Source organism: Puma concolor, chromosome A3, assembly GCF_028749965.1.
Source record: "Puma concolor isolate L17-30 chromosome A3, mPumCon1.1.hap2, whole genome shotgun sequence".
Classification (NCBI taxonomy): domain Eukaryota; kingdom Metazoa; phylum Chordata; class Mammalia; order Carnivora; family Felidae; genus Puma; species Puma concolor.
Window position 1 is genome coordinate 74,789,853 of NC_141669.1, and position 18,677 is coordinate 74,808,529.

General features: G+C 49.9%; 1 protein-coding gene across 1 annotated transcript in view; it reads left to right on the forward strand.

The window, feature by feature from the left end:
- Positions 1-3,212: 3,212 nt before the first annotated feature.
- Positions 3,213-18,677, forward strand: part of LOC112869453 (guanine nucleotide-binding protein G(I)/G(S)/G(O) subunit gamma-10) — a 50,597-nt gene continuing 35,132 nt past the window's right edge. Inside the window, exon 1 of the mRNA XM_086701161.1 lies at positions 3,213-3,322. The gene's annotated coding sequence lies outside the window, so the exon portion shown is untranslated. The remainder of the gene's footprint in view (positions 3,323-18,677) is intronic.

Consider the following 18,677-nt stretch of genomic DNA (forward strand, 5'->3'; position numbering starts at 1 on the left):
TTCTGAGAAGGGTGGCAACACCATGGCAGGAATCAGGGAAGTCTTCCTGAGGGGGTGAGATCCGAGGTTAGCCTTGAAGGACAATCTATCTTCAGACCTACTGATCTAGACAGAAGGAGGATGAGATCAGAGGGAGCAGCCTGAGACAGCAGATTTGGAAGGAGACCCAGCCTTATCTAACTGCCAGGTAGTCTCAAGTAATAAGTGAGCCCTTTGATGAGAAAGTGCTAAATAACAAAAAACAACATTAATTATAGATAATTCAAAAACCAGGGCCTACGTACAGGCACCTTGGTTTGATGTCAAGACCCCAGGAGTGGTCTAAAGACTGGACCTCTCCCTCCCTTAGACATGGTCACCCAGGGCCAATACTCTGGGAACACATAGTCTCCTTCAGGGCCGGCATCTGGGGAGAAAACAGGAGCCACAGCGAGTGAGGAATAAAGGAAAGGTGGCAGACCCCTGTGGTGAAGGAGGGTGGGCAGAGTAGGGACGGATAGGAGCCCAGAGAATTGGCAAAGAGAAATAGGGCACAGCACCTCCTGGGGCAAAGTTTGATGGAAGGGGCTCAGTATTGTGTCCAGGGGTGGGAAGGGACGGAACAAAGTTAGGATATGGGGGATAGAAACCCTATATATTGACCGATGAACCCCATGGTGGGAGACTGAACTTGTAGTGAACAGGGAGCGCAGAAGGGAAGACAATGGAGAACATGGCGGCCTGGCCTGGGGCAAAAGGCCAGCCTCCTCAGCCTCAGCCCAGGGGTGTCCCCGCCCCTCTACCCAGAAGTAGGCTTGGCTTACAAACCTCTGAGGGGCTGCTGATGTGGCTGGCAATGGAGAAGGTAGGGCTGGGGCGGGGAGAGGGGTTGGCCTAGGGAACAGACACCAGGTTCCAGGGACAGGGCAGTGGACCAGACACAAGGGCCAGGCTTGGGCACCCCACCCCCATCCCTAGAACTGTATGTTTATGGCAAAGAGCTATTTGACTCTTCCTCAGAGTGGTGCCTGTGCCCCCAAAACCGTCTCCTACCTTATCTCATCCAGTCAGCATGGGACATGCCCTGGGGGGGTGAGTAGGGAAGGCTGGCTTTGCATCTGCTGGGAAGGGGGATGGTCTTCACCCCTGCACAGACCCCCTGGTGGGCCCAAGGGCAGGACTGCATGCCCAGGCATCATAAGGAAGCACTAATGCATCCAATGATAATAATAGCCACCCACTGTTACCCAGCGCTCAGCTCTGCTCTCCGTACCTTGCAGCTGGAAAGTCCTCATTACAGCACTGCCATTATACAGATGGGAAGACAGGCACAGAGAGGGGGCAGGACTTGCCAGAAGTCACAGGGCAGGAAGGGGCAGTTGGATTCTGAGCCTGACAGTTCGGCTCTCTCAGGCCTGTTCCAGCCCCAACATGAACTGATCTCCTGGAGCATTTCCCTTGGAGCCAGCAAGTCTTTGGCTCATGGCAGATGCTGCCACACTCGGGCTGGGTGCTGTGGGGGCTCCTGGCACAGGAGGCCAGCCGGGCACATGGGTTGTGGGAGTCTGAGGGTTGGGCAGGGCATGGGCCCAAGGGCAGCGGTGAGAGTGGGGTTGTGGGAGAGGAAGGGAGGGGCTGGGAGTGGGGGACAGGGTTAAACTGACAGCAAATGCAGGCCCCATTTCATATACAAGCAAATAAAAGTGAGCCCCAGTCAGTGGGCAGAAGCCATGTCCTGGAGACGGACCAGCTTTTGATTTATGTGCTTTGGTTTGCCTGTTGGAACTCCTATCCATCCTTCAAAACCCAGTTTAGGAACTATCTCCTCCGTGAAACTTTCCCTGACCTCCCTGACCCAGGAAATTATTTTCCTCCCTGACTTACTCTCTGATCCTTATCTCAGTGAGGTTTTTTTTGTCTGTCTCCCCTACTAGACTAAGAATTCCTGGAGGGAAGTTCCTTGAGGTCAGTAATGCCCAGCACAAAGCTAGGCACATGGCATGGCTCAGGAAATGTTTATTGAGTTGAATTTAATTCAGAGGCAGAAGGAGAGTCAGCCCCCATTAGGAAAGCACAGGCCTTTCTCCAGGAAGATCTGACTTGCCAAGGGAGAAAAGCTGCCCTTTCCTACCATGGGAGTTTATAGGACACCCAAATGTAAACCAATGTAGGAATATGCAACAAGTATTAATGTGGCACCAACTGGTTCCAAAGTGAAATTCTGGAACCTTGAAGTTGAAAGGGGTCCTGAGATCCAACATTCTTGTTTACATGCAAGGAAACTGGGGTCCCAAGAAATACACACCCTTCTCTAGCACATCCAGGTAGTGAGTGACTCAGGTGGGATAAGCAGACAGGTCCCTGTGATCCCAGTCTGGGGAACTGTGCCACTTGAAAAGCAAGCCAGCCCCTCTGAGGAGTAGCCCGGGGCTTGGCCTCTGTCCCTCCCCTCCCACGAATCTGCGCAAAGGAAACATGGTGTCTGCCCCCCAGGGAGTCAGGGTGGGCATCCTGCAGCCCAGTGCCAACAGGTCTTCACAGAGGCAAGTCCCCCTCATGGTCTGCACAGGGAAGGGGCCAGCACTGAGGTCATGCGGTTCAGGATCAGGAAGTTTGTTGGAGGCGAGGAGCCAGGGTTTAACAACAGGAACTGCTGTTTCCTGAGAACACTGTGTTCCCCGAGGCCTCCCCTCCTCTCTACAGAGCCCTGTCCACCCCACCTTCATGTAGGCACCCATCACTGCAGGTCTAGCCTCTGCTTCCAAATCTGCATCCCCATTCCCACAGGCCAGCTGGACATTGGCCTTGGCAATCACATCCTTACCATAAAGACCGAAGGTCTGAAGTCATGCTCTGGTCTTCAGTGTGACACCCCAGGTGCTTTGTCAGAGTCACCCTATTGTCGCAAGAGCTGGTGTTCTAGGACAAGAAAGGGTCTGATCTAAGTCCAGGTGCTTTTTAGCTCCACAGGGCACAAGACACACTCTCTCTCTCCACCTCTCCATTGCTCAGCTCCCCAATCCTGGTCATCTGTCTCCAGCCTCCTTGGCCTTGTCTCCCTACTGCTAAGTTAAATGCTGTTGGGGATGGGGACCACATGTCAAGAAGTGCATGGGCTTTTCAGCTGCAAACTCCCAAGGGCCAAAGACAGAGGCTTTTTATTTCCAGAGGCTCAAGGACACAGCTGACCTCCCTTTTCTCTTTTTTTTCTTTTTGCAGTATAGCTACCACTACCCACTCTAGATGTCATGGAGAGGCTGAGATGGCCATGAGATGGATATTAGATCAGAGGACTCAGAAGTACTCAAATCTTTCCCAGCCTCCCAGCCCCTCAGAGAAAAAGGTAAAGCAAAGTAATAGGATGCCTTGTTGCTGGCTGGAGCTTTGACCCCAAACCTGGTGAGCCACACCAAATGACCTTCTTTCCAGACCTCAGAGCCCTGGACCCAAGGCCCTTTACCCCCTAATGCCACACCCAAGTCTCAGGTGAACAGAGGCCAGCACAGAAGCAGTGGGGGCCCTGGCGTGTGGGCCCGTGTGGCCCAGGTGGCCTTCCTAGAACAGATTCACTCTCACCTTGTCTGAATGGAGCAGGTGGGGCCGAGGGAAGAAGAGGATGAAGGAAAGAGCTGTCTAGGGCTACTTGCCACAAGTGAGGAGTGAGGGCACATCTGTTTTAAGGGAGGGCCATCCATGGGCCTTTCCTCTCCGGGCTGAGCCCCCAGCTCAGCACTGTTCTGGCTTGGCCTGAAAGTGTACCAAGTTTTTTAAACAAGCACAGGGACCCCACCCACTAGCACATTTGCCCAAACGACATCCTTGATTTAGCTTAGGAGGGCAATGGGAAGGGAGAAGGAGAACTTTTTCCTCTTTGGGCCAAGGGCCACACCTGTACCTCCCTGCCCTAACATGCCTGGCTTTTTTTTTTTTTTTTTTTTTTTTTCCTTCAGACTGCTTCCATGTGGTGATCCTGGAGGCCATTCTCTTTTTGCCAACTTTTCTGGGATCACTATGGAGAATCAGGTAGCAGACAGCAATAGGCACAGACACAAGGAGGGCACAAGGCTCTGCAGTGCCTGCCTTCTTTTCTTAGAGGCGGTCCAGGATGCCTGGTGACCTCTGAAACTGTGTTTTGTGTCCTAATTCAGTGATGTTCTTTTCCCACATATCAGATTTCTCCAATTTCTCCAAACTACCCCTCCCCCAAATATAGATGTATATTACTCAGATAAAATGTAATTGCAAGGCAGTTGGCATAGTAGAAAAGTGGCAACTCTGGGCTCTGCCGGATCTGGGCTGCAGCCTCTGTTCTCTCACTTCCTGGCTGTGAGAGCTGGTCCTAGCTCCTTGGGCCTGGGTTGCTCTCATTTGCAAGACAGGAGCATTGTCTTCCCCGGGTGGTTGTGAGAATCACTGATGCCATGTGGGGACAACCTGGATTGTGCCCGGTGGCGTTTAGATGCTCAGAGGTAATAAACAATAACTCTAGGTTAGAAAATAAGCATAAATAGTGGCATAATGAAAAATGACATTTAGAGAACACTTATATGTCAGACATGAAGCTAAGGATTTAAAACTGATCCTATTTAATCCAAGTATAGCTCTATGAGGTAAGTCCTATCATTATCCCCATTTTACAGAAGGAACCTGGGACACAAGCAGGTAACTTGTTCAAGAAGTAGAGTCAGGATTCAAATCTAGTGACCCTGACTTCAGAGTGGTTATTTTAGGAAGGGGCAGCAAAAGAGGGCAGGAGTGAGGCTGGCCCAGAGGTTTGTCTGTTCTTAGGGATGGGAACCCTCTGAAGCATATGGTAAAGATCTTATTGGGGAGGTAGGCAACCATCCTCCCCACCCCCCCCCACCCCCCCCCCCCCCCCGCCTTGGCTGCAGACAGGGCCTCCTGAGACATCCCAGGTAGATGTTGGGTGGAGAGAGTAGCCTCTCCTATCTTTCAGAGTCTCTGTTGAAAGAGATCATTCAGCTTCTCACCTGACTCTGATACACTCCAGGCAGCTGGCACCCAGACAATTATGGGCAGGGGTGGCAAGAGGGGGTGTGTTGGAAGGGCCTGGTATCTCAGAATGCGGAGGGAAGGGTCCCCTGCAGTACTCATGCTGGGGACTCCAGAGAGGAGCTGGGATGGCAGCACTGCTGACTTGCAAAAGATATCTGTTGGCATGCAGACAGAGTGAAGGAAAGCTTGTAATTGTAGCCATAAATCAAATGTGGACAGAGGAAAAACCGTCAGACTTTTTGCAGTTGTTTTGTGCAGAAGAGGTGGAAAAACACAGCTGTGGTGTGATAGCTGGGCCGGCTGGATGTTGGCAGAGGTGGGACTTGTGGTTTCACATCGCGGAGGGGAGGGTCTCCTGCCCCAGAAAGCTATTGCAGTGGCCCTCACCTTCGGGATGACAAAATAGCCAGTTCCCCAGAGAAGGAGGGCCCTTCTTTATGGGGGCTGGCCTGGCAGACACCTGAACAAGCCCAGCGTATCTTCTGCATGCACTCTTGCCTCTTTGTGAGTTTGAGTTCCAGCTCTGCCACTTAGAGCCCTGAGCCCTCTGGCAAGCCACTTAAACGGAAATGGATGTATGCATTCGGTCCCTGCCATCTGCCAACTCTTGGGGTTGGCCATCTCAGCTGGAGTATAGCTTCTCCCTCACTAACAAACCTGATTTAATTCAAACATCCTCCCCTCCGGGGCTCTTCGGTAGCTTAGTCCCTTAAGCGTCCCACTTTGGCTCAGGTGTTTGAGCCCCGCTTCCGTCTATGTGCTGACAGCTCAGAGCCTGGACCTGCTTTGGATTCTGTGTCTCCCTCTCTCTCTGCCCCTCCCCCTCTCATGCTCTGTCTCTCTCTCTCTCTCTCCCTCTCTCTCTCTCTCTCTCAAGAATATAAAAAATTAAAAGACAACAAAACAAAACAAAAAAACTGCCCCCCTCCCCAGCTCCCTGCTTCAGCTGGGAACCATGCTTAGCTTCAGAAGGTGGTTCCTGATTGGCTCAAGCCAATCATGGTCTCATTCCTTTTGCTGGTGACTGGCTTAGGCATGGACATGTGACCTGATCCTGGCCAATGAGATATAAGTCTGTTGGAGGTGCTTCAGGGGAAGGTTTCTCATCTCCTACCCCAGGGAGGAGATGGTCGTTAACACTCCTGGATGTTGTGCCTGCAACTGCTCCCAGCCATTTTGAGTTGGGTTTTCTATTAATGGCAATTAAGTGTCCCTCCACTTTGTGCTTCACTGAAAAATGGGTAGGAGACGTATGTTCTCTTCCCCAAGTTATAGGGTCCAGAGCTGGGCTGCTTGGTCCCAGTGGTGCAATTCTCTCTTAATTTTTCAGAAAACAAGTTACCCCCTCAGATGCAAACACATCCCTAAAGTGGGTTCAAATAACAACCACTTTGACCCAACAACGTTCAGGCCATTTTGCTGGATAGGGCTCATTAAGGCAGGTGCATTTTCTCAGGCAGGCATAAAATGATCTTAGAAAGTGCCTGTGCAATAAATGTGTTATTGGTGCCTTGCATCAGTATGTGCTATTAATTGGAATAATGAGATATTTTATTATATGCAACGCTAGTGAATTATTAAGCACCCATTTTCTAGTTTTGCTTCAGAAGGTCTTGTGCTCCCTGAATGAAAGCAAGTTGAGGACTGAAAATGTCATAATGCCTGCTGGGGAACTCTGGCTTTCTAATAAAGGATCCTGGAAGAGCTATCCCATCTGGGAGTCTCTCACCTCAGCCCTTTGTCTGGGGGAGGAGCTGACTAATGTAGGATGGTCAGTTGTCTCATCAGGGGAGGAAGATTAAAAACTACATCCACCCCCTACCGCTACCACACACACCTCCAAGCCAGACAGCTAGGGCCATTGAGATTCTTGTCCCTTTCAGAGATGCTAGGGGGCCAGGCAGTGGTCAGGGACGAGTCCATTTCTGCTGGAGAAGACTCCCAGTCTGTGTCCCATATTTGACTAATGCACCCTAACCAAGTAGGCCTCTGCTTAATATACTAGAGGTCAAGTGATCAAGTCAAACAACCCCATGGAGGACTAGGGAGATTCTACATGGACTGTCCCTGCTCTTACCCACAGTTAATCCTTCCTATGGGGCTCTGTAAGGCCCAGGTTGAACTTGTGAGTAGATACTCCATACTGGTTCAGCTCTCCTGTTTACCATCTTTCTTTGACGTTGTCTGGCCTGTCTCACCCAGTCAGGAGTTTTGCTCAGGGACCTCAAATGAGAACACTTAGTAAAGAATAAATGGCAGCTCCCCAGGACTCTGGGGCAGAAAGCAAGGGGTTAGGGGCATTCAGGGCATCTCCCCTAAATGCTTTTGCCCCCTCTGAGCTGTGCTCTGAGTGTGACCCATGTTGAGTTGGAGTCCATCTCAAGGGCTGGGGGAATGATTTGTCATAAGAAAGCAAGGGGCTGACGCACACAAGAGACCTGGACACCTTTCTTCTGGTGGCTTTTAAAATATTTCAAGGGGGCTGCCTGCCTTCATCCACCACATTTCTGCCCCTCCACCCTCCCTCCCGCTCCCCCTACAGCTGTTTCCCAAGCTAGATGAAGCCATTTCTTCTGAAAAGTCTGCCTCTGGATTATCTCTTGTCAGTGTAAAAACAACCTGACCATATCAAGAAAGGAAAGTTGAAAGGAAAAAGTCAGGTACATAAATGCCAAACATTGTTATTTTTCCTTCTTTTTCCAATCTTCGTCCAAGTGCTAGCCTGTTTTCACCCCACCATCCTGTGTCCTACTTGTAAACCTGGCATCAGAAGCCTCAGTTGCACATTCTTATGATACATTAAATTGGCTTAACCCCCCCTCCCAAATATGTGGGTTCCCGCTGTCTGTCTGCCCCTCTAGGTCTACTGTCCACTTTCCCCAGCCTGCTCTGCCCTATACAGTGCACACCCCTGGTATCTCTTTGTGTATTTAAATTTCAGTTCTCTCTGAACTTAATCACCTCTGTAAAGGCCCTATCCCCAAATACAGTCACATTGTGAGATACTGGGGGTTAGGGCTTCAACATGGTTTGGGGGAGCCACAGTTCAGCCCATAATTTCATTCCCCCTGCTCCTCCCCTGTGGGGTCACTGAGGCCTGGCTGTGCCCTCAACAGAAGGTCACAGCTCTTAGCAGGCAGCCCACGGCCAGTTCTCTCTGGTTCCCCTCAGGCCTAGTGGAGGTAATAGCACTGGGCTGTTACCAGCCCTTGGGGTGTCCACACATCCACACCCTGCCCACACCTTTGTAAATAAGCCTTTTCTTCCACTCTCTCCCGTTATCCACATTGAGCATGCCATCTCTCTCCTGCTGCGCCCCTGCTGGTTATACCAGGCATGGTGGCTGCTCCCGGCAGCTCTGAGGATTTCTGGGGGTGTTGTGGGAGCCACACTGGTTCAGCTCTCCTCTTTACCATCTTTCTTTGACGTTGGAATATGCTGCTTTGGTCACCTCCTAGAGGGTAGAGAGGGAGATGACCTCATGTGACAATATAGCAAATGCCTCAAACAGAATGTTACACCCTCTAAGACTTCCCTGCCCTGAGAAATCCTCCTCCCAGCCCTTCCTTCACACGGATATGCATTGAATGTTCTACTTGGTAGTTCCTCTCTTTCCTCCAGCTGCCAGCCCCAACTCTCAAATTACTGTTATTTCTTTTGTATTATCCAATTCAGAGGGCCCCCCCTCCACACTTTCAGCCCATCCAGGCTGATCCCTGGGGGGGTTTCACATTTCCCACCCAAAGAGGCTTCCTGGTACTGGGCCAACTCTAGGTGCTTCCGAAAGATACTGCTGCCATTTGGAAACTCACAGTTTCCCCTCCTGTGTTATCTCCTCTTTCCACCTGATATCAAAGCACACTTACGCCATTCCGAAGAGGCAGCAGGCCTCCATTTACCTGATCATTCCCCTATTGTTGTATATTTGTGGCATTTATACTTCATTAAACAAATCTGCAGATCCAATTCCTTCCTTCTTCATTTCCCTGATCTCAGGGATGTGCAAGTTGTCTGTGGACCGTGTTTTCCTCACCTTGCCACACAGAAAGCTTTGACTTGCCCTGAGTTATCTTGAGCTGGTGGTTGTTGGTGGTGCTTATCCTGGGTTTAGGGCTCTCAGGACTACCATTGAGAGGGACTCACCCCCCAGACCCAGAAAAGCTCTCTATAGATCTTGGAGCTCATCTGAAAGGGAACAGTTGGCCAGCCTGTTGAATGTAGAGCCTATGTTGAAGGAACTATGACAAGAAAAGCTTTGTCACCAAATATTTTAATAGCTGCTACTTGCTCTACAGACCTTTCTATTTACAATCCTACCGCCTGTGTAACAAGCCAATGAGAACACTTGCTTTTTATGTTGAGCCTAACAAATGCAGCATTTCCCAAAGTCTGGGCCATGGAACACCAGTCACATGGCCTCCTCCAAGAAAAGAAGAATGTGGAGTGGTTAAGAAAGTTTGGAAAACGCTCTTTCTACCTCTAATGCATTTTAGTAAAGTCGCAGAATCAGGCAATAAAAAACACATTCATTTTTAAAAGCCAATGTTTCCCAAAGTTGTTAGACTTTTTTTTTTTTTTTTTTTTTTTTTTACATAACACCATTTAACATCTCACAAAACTTGAGGTTTATGGAACAGACTTTAGGAAACATTGCCCAAAGAAACATTGCCTGCAAGGCTCTTCTGAATAAAAAGAAAAGGGAGAATTATCAAAGATAGTCAGTTTTATAATCCTGTGACAATTGCTGACACAAATGTGAGAGCTAACTGGGATTCTGGGTCCATGAGGACACCCCTCGGTCTGGCCAACCAGTGGCAGTCTTGGGGCGCATAGAGTAACCCTGAAGGAAAGTACAAATTAGGTCAAGGAGGGTTTTTAGTAAGGTCTGGAGTGACAGGCTGCATTATCACAACTACAAACATAAAGAAGGAATTAGGGGTATTTGGGATGCTGTGAATCTTTTGAAGAAAAATCAATGTAGAAAAATCCTAGTCTTTTCCTCAATTGTTCCTAACTACTCTTTTTGAAGTCTGGATTCTGAGCTAGGGGATGGCGGCTCTGTTCTTAGATTTCCCACTTACTGAGTAACCTGGCATTCTCGTTTTTAGGCAGCACAGGGACAGCTGGAGGGCAGATACCTGGGCTCAGGCCCACCTTTCCAGTCTCTTTAGAAAAAGGCCTGTGAAGTGGGTGGTCCTAACGCTGCCATTTTAGTGCCAGTTAGTCTTTAAAGTTGTTTTTTTTTTTTTAATTTTTTTAAGTTTTTTTATTTTCAGAGAGAGAGTGTGTGTGAACAGAGGAGGGTCAGAGGGGAGAGAGAATCCCAAGCAGGCTCCACACTGTCAGCACGGAGCTTGATGCAAGGCTGGAACCCACCAAACCGTGAGATCGTGACCTGAGCCCAAATCAAGAGTCTGACGCTTAACTGACTGAGCCACCCAGGTACCCCGTAGGGCCATTTAGTCTTGCCTGAGATGGTTTTCCTAGGTGCCAAACAGGACACTGCATGGTCACGAGAATCCATCAACTGTGACCTTACCTGCCTCCCACCATGTCCTAAGGCAGTCCAGCCCCCCTCCAAGATCAGCACTGGAGCCCAGGAGAGAGAGAGAGAGAGAGTGCAGACCCAGGAACCACTGAGTTCTCGATGAAGCCTGGCCTGGACCTGCAGCAAGGGAGGTGTTGTCCCAGAAAGATGGAGGGAAAAGGAAGGGGAGCAGGCAAGATCTGCCGTGTGAAAACAGGGGTAAAAAAGGTCGTTATGTGGCTGGTCTGGGCGCCCACTTCTGCATTTCCAGCCAGACCCAGCTGGGCAGAGCACAGAGCTGGCCCTTCTCAGCCAGCTTCCCACTGCAATGTCAGTTCAGCCTTGAATGGAAAAGCTGCTGGCAGTGGGTGCTAGGGGACAAACTTTTTTTTTTTTTTTTTAATAATTTATTGTCAAGTTAGCTAACATACAGTGTATATAGTGTAGTCTTGGCTTCGGGGGTAGGTTCTCGTGATTCTTCATTTACATACAACACCCAGTGCTCCTCCCAACAAGTACCCTCCTCAATGCCCATCACCCATTTCCCCTCCCCCCAACTCCCCACCCGCATCAACCCTCAGTTTGTTCTCTGTATTTAAGAGTCTCTTATGGTTTGTGCCCCTCTCTGTAACTTATTTTTCCTTCCCTTCCCCTATGGTCTTCTGTTAAGTTTCTCAAATTCTACATGAGTGAAAACATATGATATCTGTCTTTTTCTAACTGATTTATTTTGCTTAGCATAATACCTCCATAATACCCTCCAGTTCCATTCATGTTGTTGCAAATGGCAAGATTTCATTCTTTTTCATCTCCAAGTAGTATTCCATTGTGTGTGTGTGTGTGTGTGTGTGTGTGTGTGTGTGTGTGTGTGTATCACATCTTTATCCATTCATCAGTTGATGGACATTTGGGCTCTTTCCATACTTTGGCTATTGTTGATAGTGCTGCTATAAACATTGGGGTGCATGTGCCCCTGTGAATCAGCACTCCTGTATCCTTTGGATAAATACCTAGTACTGCTATTGCTGAGTCGTTGGTTAATTCTATTTTAATTTTTTGAGAAACCTCCACACTGTTTTCCAGAGCGACTGCACCAGTTTGCATTCCCACCAACAGTGCTAGAAGGTTCTAGGGGACAAGCTTTTAAGTTACCTCCTGGGGCTCCTCCTCCAAGGGACTGACTGTGTGCATCTGGGGTTCCTTGTGAAGTTGTCCACTTGGATGCGGGGAGTTGTGGGGATATGCAGCTGTCCCCGGTTCATGCTCCACAGTGAGAGACAGGACAGCAGTGTGCCAAAGCGGAGGGTTGCCAAGAAATCAGAGGTCAGAGGGAAGATGCTGTCAGGCAGCTGGAATCATACAGAGGGCCAGGACCACGTGGCTTATGGAGGGGGCAGGGACAGGAGTGCAGTATCCTCAGAACTGGTAGTGGTATTGAAAGAACCCCATAAGCGCCTGGGTGGCTCAATGTGTTAAATGTCCGACTTCAGCTCAGGTAATGATCTGTGGTGAGTTTGAGCCCCACGTCAGGCTCTGTGCTGACAGCTCAGAGCCTGGAGCCTGCTTCAGATTCTGTGACTCTGTCTCTCTCTGCCCCTACCCTGCTCAGGCTCTGTCTCTCTCTCTCAAAAATAAACATTAAAAAAAAAAGAGAAAGAACCCCATAAGAATAATAATATTGATGGCAAAAGTGAAAACAATACTGATAACGAGGACAATAGCAACAACAAAAGTGATAATAGTTCCTGCCTTATTCATTTAACTAGTATTCATTGAATCCCTGCTGGTGTCAGCACCTGCTAGGCATCCAGCGTGTACACGGATAAGGTCCTTGCCCTCGGTGTCTACAGTCCAGCGTGGAATCAGGTTGAGCTTGCAAATACATAATCACACCGTGATCACGGCAGCGTTTACTGAGAGAGGTTACCAGGTACCAGGCATTGCACTCTTCACCTGTATCACGTCTTTTAGTCCTCCCACAAATCTATGTGGCTAGTGCTTTTAGCATCCCATTTTAAGAGTGAAGAAAAGGAGGCTCAGAAAGGTGAAATGCCATGCCTTCAGACATCCAGTATGTAACTGAACGCGGAGAAGGAGGGACCCAGAGAGATCGACCACCTTTCTTGCTCTTGGAGGGGAGGCTAAGTCTGACACAAAGTGAGAAGGGCACATTGTGCCTGCGGAGGTGAGGCGGGTGATGGTATGGTGGTGCCACATGTCAAATGGCCACATGTAGAATGCTGGGTTCTAGGAATCTGTGGACAAGGCTGGTGGGATAAAAGTGGCCACGGTGCTTTCTGTCCTGTCACCCATCTCAGGGCCAAGCACCTGCTGTCTGCGTCTGCACAGGTGCAGGTCAATGGATACCCACTGAGCTGTGGGATGACAAGGGGTTTTCCTACCCAGAGCATATGCATGCCCTGGCAGATGTGAAGACCTTGTATATCTTGTGGGCCATGGGATGTTTGGGTGTGAGCTTAAGTCTGGGGGTAGGAGTGGGCAGGGCATTTAGGTGGGAGGGGGGCAGACTGGTGGGGCAGGGTGTGTGTGCATCATGGAGATGGAGGGAAAGGCTGGGGGAAGGTTGGGCGTGACTTTAAGTGCTGGCATCAGGCTGTGACTTTCTCCTGTGGCTGAGGGAGTCATCAGTGGCTCAGGCTGGATTGACCTGGCAGAGGGGCAACTGCAGGCCTCGGACCCCCAGCCTGTGATGGGATGGGAGAGAGGCTTGGTGTGGGGGCATCTGAGCTTCCCCAGGGGCTGCCTGTAGGAGAGTTTGATGCCCTGTCTTCTGACAGGCTCATTGCCTCCCAAATCCTGACCCACCCATCAGCTCTTTGGAGCCACCAACCTCCCCTTCAGGGAATTGCTTGCTTTTGGACTCTTTGCAACCTGACTGAACAGAGGAAACTCTCAGGCTCCCTGGAGACCCTTGAACCCAGAATTCGAGGCAATGGCTAATAACCCTCTGAGAGTTAGGGAGGCATCAATGACTGGAATTATCTGCCTGGTGTAAAATGGCCCCAGACCCTCCAACCAGCAGGGTCTCCTCATTGGCTGCACTTTGGAATCACCTGAGAAACCTAAAAAAGTACTGACATGTGGGCCCCATCTCCAGAGGTTCTGATTTAGTTGGTCTGGGGTGTGACTTGGGCATCAGGATTTTTAAAAGCTCCCCAGGGGATTCTAGTGTATGACCGGAGCTGGGAACCACTGCCCTGCAGCATTCTGCGGCTTTTTAGGCAGCAGTGACCTTGAAGTCTGGGAGAGCCTCTCCAAATCAAAGTGTTGTCTGCAGACCCGGAGTCTCGCTCTTGCTAGGGTTACTGTAACACTGAATTTCTTGAAGTGCCCCAAGGTCCTGAGAGGAGAGTTCCCGATTCTCACTGGAACCTCCTGGGACCTGACACCGAGAGGGCCCTGTCCTCTGCGCCTGTCTCCTTCTGTCCATCATAACTATTCTTTCCTGCCCAGAGCCAGGATCCCCACCCCAATCTGCCTCCAAACCAAAAAAAATTTTTTGACAGTCATTAAAGATAAAATTTTAAAAATCATCTAAGAAGACGTGTGTAACCCATTGGAAATTTCAAGGCAGTGAGTCATTGTGCTCCTGGGCCCCCTCAGATTCTTATGTAAGGTTGAGTCACTTTTTGTGAAGTCCGTGCATAGCAGAAAAAAATTGGAAAGCTCTCAAGATGTGTGTGTCTGTGTGTGAGAGAGAGACAGAGACGGACAGAGACAGAGACAAAGAGAGAGAGAGAGCAAGAGAGCCTTGTCATTTGTAGCTTTAAGACACTGGTGGTGGGGCGCCTGGGTGGCTCAGTCAGTTGAGCGGCCGACTTCGGCTCAGGTCGTGATCTCACGGTCTGTGAGTTCGGGCTCCGCGTCTGGCTCTGTGCTGACAGCTCGGAGCCTGGAGCCTGCTTCGGATTCTGTGTCTCCCTCTCTCTCTGCCCCTACCCCGCTTGCTCTCTGTCTCTGTCTCAAAAATAAAAACATTGAAAAAAATTAAAAAATAAAAAGACACTGGTGGTAACTCTGAATTAACTTCAGAGATTCCTCATCCCCTATTCTTGTTCTCCATCCCCTCTACTTCCTTTTCCATCCAAATTTTACCCCTTCATAAAAGTGACTTTTTTGCTCCAGAGGGCAGTCTGGCAGATTCCATCATCCAGCCACATGGCTGTCTCTGGTCCCCAGGACAGACAGGGCAGTTTGGGTGGGATGCCCCTGTTCTGCTCATCCTGGGTGGGGGCTGCGCCCCTACTAAGTGCAGGCCTGAGAGCCCAAAAGGTGGAGAAGACATGTCTGGGCCCCGTTCTGGGTCTGGGTCCTGTATTCCTGGTTTTCTCAGAAAAACACAGAGGCGGTGGAACAGGATCCAGGAGAAAGAAGAATTGTGGGCACTTCAAGAGAAGAAAGTGAGGGACCCCATTCCTTGGGGAACCAAATTACTCTTTGAGAGTTTGACCAAAAAACTGACACATGGGCATGGAGCAGACAGAGGCAAAGTTGTCCTAACAAGAGAGAATGGGCCCATTCCAGTAAGACCGATTTGGGTATAAAGGGAAGGATGTCCATCTGAAGGGGTCAGGCCCGCAGTGTAGGTGAAGAAAAGAGCCAGGCCCCAGAATGTGGCCACAGTCGGCTCCACTGCCTCGGAGAAGGAGAGGGGGGCTGGCTGCCTCCTCCCAGTGACGGGCATGCCTGCCGTGGGGGAGGGGAGGGGCAGATGTCTCACACTGTGCTGCTGAGGTTTTTAGTCTACACTCAGTGAGGACTGTTCCTGGTTCTGAGTCCAGGCTCCCCAGGGCTGGCTCTCCAAGAAGTGTGCCATGGGGAAGGGGTGGGGCCACACGCACAGATGAGAGAGCAACCAGATATAGATCATTTTCCTTGTGAATGAACAGATCCCCCTCTGGGTTTGATAGAACAGTCCTGTGAGCTTGCCCCAAGTGGCTGCTGCTTCCATCACCTGACAGATCGTCAGGAAGGCGGGGAAGTCATCAGCAAACGCCACCTCCCAGAACCCACTCACCTCCCCAGGAGTGTCCCCAGCACTGTCACAGGCCTCACCCCTTTCTCTTCTGACTTCCTAAGCTGTGCTGTTCAATAAGATACCCACTAGCCTCAAGTACCCTAAGGGTCAAAGACATATGGGATTTTGAAGATTTAGCATGAAAAAGGAATGTAAAATGTCTCACTAATAATTTTCTTTTTATTTTATTTTATTTTTTTTTTACATTTATTTATTTTTGAGACAGAGAGAGACAGAGCATGAACGGGGGAGGGTCGGAGAGAGAGGGAGACACAGAATCTGAAACAGGCTCCAGGCTCTGAGCAGTCAGCACAGAGCCTGATGTGGGGCTCGAACTCACATACCGCGAGATCGTGACCTGAGCCGAAGTCAGATGCTTAACCGACTGAGCCACCCAGGTGCCCCTCACTAATAATTTTCTAGGGGCACCTGGCTGGCTCAGTCAGTAGAGCATGCGACTCTTGATCTCAGGGTCATGAGTTCGAGCCCCACATTGGGTACTGAGATTACTTAAGAATAAAATCTTTTTAAAAAATAATAATAACTTTCTATACTCATTACATGTTGAAATAATATTTTGGATATATTGGATTAAAGAAACTGTCATTAAAAATTAATCTCTCTGGTTTCTTTTTGCCTTGGGTCCGATGCCTCAAGCATCTCCAAAATGAAAACAGAGGGACAAAGATGATGGAAGAACAGATAACAGCCACAGAATCTTGGAAGCCAAAATCCGATGGGTAAGGGGTCATGACCAGATAAAGTTGAATTCAACATTGCTGTACTGGGCTGGGTAGTGTCCCCCTAAAATTCTTGTCCACCTGGAACCTCAAAATGTGATCTTATTTGGAAATAGGGTTTTGTAGATGTAATTAGTTAAGTTAAAATGAGATTTTACTGGATTAGGGAGGGCCCTCAGTCTAATCAGGCCACATGAAGATACAGAGACACAGAAAGAAGCCCATGCTGGCTGCAGGCAATATAGGAGTAGGGTCTTGGGGTTACCCAAACAACTCATTGGCTCCAGAGAGTGGGGGGCAAGGGAATGGAAGGTGGGGGGAAAAACCACCTGGCTTAGCCAGCCCAGACTCATGTTTTCCTTGGCTGGAGCTGGGATTCCTCTCAAGGTTTCTGCCCCCAGATAGCAGTGAGGCTGAACTGGGTAGCGGCCGGATGCTGTATTTCACTCTGTTTGTTCAGGCTGAGAGGAGAGCCAAGGATCGTCCATGGAATGTGTGAGTTATGAAGATCTCTCTCCAAGCGTGCGATCCTGCTGGCGGCTGTGGGATTGTCTTTAGAGGTGGGAGTTCAAAGGGCAGGGATTCAAAGACGGTCTGACCCTGAACCCCTAAACAGTCACACTTTTAGTTGAGTTACAGGGAAACAGGCTGGACTGTTCTGGTTATTCTTAAGGTTTCCAAGGGATCCCAGAGGTGACCTTGAAACTGCTTTCTGGAGCTTCTGTCAGAAGAGACTCTCTCCATCCTCTGCACACTGGAGTACCCATTATTATTTTTCTTGTTATTGTTGAATGGCTTCCCTAGAAACTCCCCAGACAAGTCAAGAGCTCAAGTCATCCAATTTTTGCCATGCAGGCCACCTGCACCTAACCAAACCTTTCCATGTTTGCTTTGAGGGACTCCCCGTTGCCCTTTCTGCCTCCGAGATCCCATCCCTGGGGAATTTGTTACAGCTCAAATACGGACTCACCCAGGAGCAGTAATACAGCAAGTTATTCTTTCCACAGATGTTTACTGAGTGCCATCAGGCCATGTGCCCGACCTTTTCCAAGCACTGGGGGATTGGATTAGCTCTCCCATCCCAACTCTGGGCAGCTCTATGGGAGCTCTCTGGGCCTGTGAGTAGTGCTCAGGGGAGCACGGACTCTGACCAGTGAACAACTGGCTGGGTGAAGGGCCCAGACTCGGCACCATATCAAAGTGAGGCTGAGAGCTGGCAAACCCTTGCTCATCATGTCCAGTCTCCGGCGGGGTCTGCCTCTCTCGGCAGGGAGGCTGCTTCCCTCCCTGGGCCCAGCTCCAGCTCTCAGGCCTCTCCTCCCTGCCTGCTTCTTATCTCTATTTTCAGTGTTTAAAAAATGTCATCCTGCGTGGCCAGGGCTGTGAGCTGCTCTGAGAACAAGGAGAGATTTGCTACGGGGTGATGGGGGTCCTCTGGGGCCTGGCTTCAGTGCCCAGAGCTTGTCAGAGCTGGAGGGGCCGCCAGAGACCAATTGCTCCTGCCAGATGTCCGCTCCCTGGCCCCACCAGCCCACCTCTACCTCACCTTGGGAAAGTTGAGATTTGTAGTTTTGATAGATGGGGGAGGGAATGAGATGGTTTCTCTAGACCCCAACTCCCCCCCTCCCCCCACCACCACTGGCACTTTTTAAACAGAAAATCCAGGGACACCCACTCCGTTTTTCTTGGTCAGCTCAAGACCAGAAGACTGACCTCATCTGCTTAGGAAGAAGGCCTTCCAGTGGTGATGTGCAGACCAGTCCTGCTGGGCAGGGGGACAGGGAGGCCCGGAGGGGGCAGCCCTGGCTCTGGGGTTTGCCCTTTCACACTGGCAGTGTAGGCTTTTTAAGGACTCAGTGCCCTGCGGTGACAGAGACCCCCAACCTGCTTTCCTTCATAAGGACCCCAGTCACTAGCTCTTCTGGTCTCTTGGCCATTTTTCCATGAAGACTGAAAAGAAGAAATGAACTTTAATCCCAGCAATGGGGATGTGGACAGACTTGGGGTACGGGGGCAGCTTGAGACTGGGGGCTCCAGGACTGCTGATAGAGCTTCCCAGGGCAGGTTATTCATAGACCAACCCCTGCCCATGGGCTTTGGTGTGTACCTAGTGGAGGCAGAACCAGAAGACAGATGTTTTCTCCAGATCTTTCCAGCCTTATGGTTTTTATAATTAGACCTGGAAAAACATCTTTTCCTTTCTTCATTTCTTTGAAAAAGCAACATTGGCTTAAACACAAAGTGATCATTGGGGCCTTTTGAAAGTAGAAAAAATAATGAAGTGACCTCTTGAGAATAATGCTTCATTTCCTCATTCTGCCTCCCCATCTCTCCCCCATGACTCCTGCCCCTGCCTCAGTGAGGAAAATGCCCCTGT